We start from the raw sequence: 2,170 nt of genomic DNA, 5'->3' as shown, positions 1-2,170 counted from the left end.
AAAGAAAAGGTCAACAAAATTTTCATTTATTTTTGAAAATCCGCCCCCTCGAGAAAATACTAGATCCGCACCTGGTATTGTTATCATTTTGAAATGCCCGCTTGATTTGATTTCGGCAGTTTTTCTTGTAATCTTATAATAGTTCTGTGTTTTTGCATTATGAATATTTTGTATAAAGAATCGGTTTTTATTTTTGTTTTCATTTCAAATGATTATCTCTGCGCTAATTTTTTGTTTTTCCTGTAGAATGGATTGATACTGTTCGGTATTTAAAATATTTGCCTTACTTGAAAAATAAATCTGAAATTAGTAGTTTTTTTTGGATTTTTTTATCATTTCGTTTCTTTGCCACAAATGGTTTCATCGCTTGTCTTTCGAGCAATTTAATGCAATGCAGCCAAATTGCAATTAGATTGAAATAGGTGCATGTATGATCAGGGGCGGATTTAGGGGGAAGCGGACGCCCCCCCCCCCCCTCCCTCAGGGATTCGACCCCCTGCCGACCCAAAGGGTCCCTCCCCCCTTTGATACTTTTTCAGAAATCCATTTTTGGCCGACCGACCCTAAAATTTTTCTAAAGGCGCCTTTGGCGCCAATTTATACTAACTTTGAGGGGGAGCGCGCGTCAAAAAAAACGCGATTTTTTTTGTCAAAATTATTCAAAAAGTGCCCAAAAACGGCTTTTTTGACTGTTTTTTCAAAAATTTGCCTGCGGGGCAAAACAGTGCTTTGGGAGAGCTCGAAAAATCAATTTGGTCGACTTAAAAAGGTCAAAATTTTCGAAGTTTTTTTGAAAATCCGCCCCCTTCGAGAAAATCCTAGATCCGCCCCTGTGTATGATTTAAAAAATATTTATTCTTAGCGGATGATTAAAATTTTCAAAGTTTCACTTTTTCTTGTCGCTCAATTTTCTGCAACGATTGTTTGAAATAATCCAAACAACTAAAATTGAGCACGAAAAATTAGAGTGTTAAGCCTGGAAAATCAGCGTGTCTACTAACTATATGCGTCTTTGCGAAATAAAATCATATACAGCCTAGTCTTGCAGCTGCTGTTTGGCTAATCAACTATCGTTGCAAGAACACAGGAAACATGTTGGATCTAAAAGCAGTTTTATTTGTGATTCAATCCATAATTGAACTCTCGAGAACTTTTAGCATCTTTACAAAAGCCAGGTTAATTTTGGTGATTATATCAGAATTAACGGCTTGCGATTAAATCAGTGATCGTGTCTTGGCCCAACTTTGGATAGCTACACATTTTTGAAAGTAAGTTGTCTATAAGAACGCAATTTCTATTTGAGCCCAATTTAAACTTTAATTGCCACAATGAAGTTACGTAACTGGCTCATTTTACCTTTTGCATACTATCAAACTTATATTTAATTGCTCGAATAAAAAATTTGGTTTATGTTTTTCCATTCATTTAATTAGGACAGTAGCTTGCACCGGGGACCGCCGCTCTCTTAATTCTGGTTGACGGTTTCTTACAAATGGTCTTCCATGTCCATCTCCCATTTTGAACAATTTTTAAATGACATTTTGGAGAGCAGCCGTGGTCGAATGGGTAAGGCAAGCGCCTCTCATCACGGGTTGTGTGTTTGAATCCCACTTCGGTCACATTTGGAGTGGTCTCAGTGTCAAGGCCACCTCAAGGTGGGGCCGGCCCTCCCCCACGGTTGGTCCTGCATTGAGTATAGTCGGAGGCAAACAAAAAAAAGAATTTTCGACAAAAACTACCCAGACATTGTTTCCAAAAGCGGTTGCACTCCAATATTTACTAATTTTGAGGGGGGCTACAAAAATTCATTTTTTTTCGTCAAAATTTTTCAAAAATGCTCAAAAACGGCATTTCCCTTGAAAAAATTTATAACCAAAAGAATAGATTTGGTGCAGATTTCAGCAAATATAGTCTTTCTGGTGTTTCGGCACAGTTCAAAAAATTGAAATAACGGAACCTGACAAAGTCGCCAGTTCATAATTAATTATTACCTCCCTCGCGCCCTCAAAAAACTCCTGATCACGATACACAATAGAGATGCGTCAAAACTCAGATTTGTTTTTTTTTTGCTGTACAATTTTCGGCCATTGTACTCAAGGCTAGATTAGATTGAACCTGGTGCGTAATGGAATCGTTCTCTACTTAAGCTAGGAGATGAGATTGCAGGTTA

This window comes from Symsagittifera roscoffensis, chromosome 1 (genome assembly GCF_963678635.1).
Source record: "Symsagittifera roscoffensis chromosome 1, txSymRosc1.1, whole genome shotgun sequence".
NCBI classification, from domain to species: Eukaryota; Metazoa; Xenacoelomorpha; order Acoela; family Convolutidae; genus Symsagittifera; species Symsagittifera roscoffensis.
Note: the sequence above shows the minus strand (reverse complement) of the source record.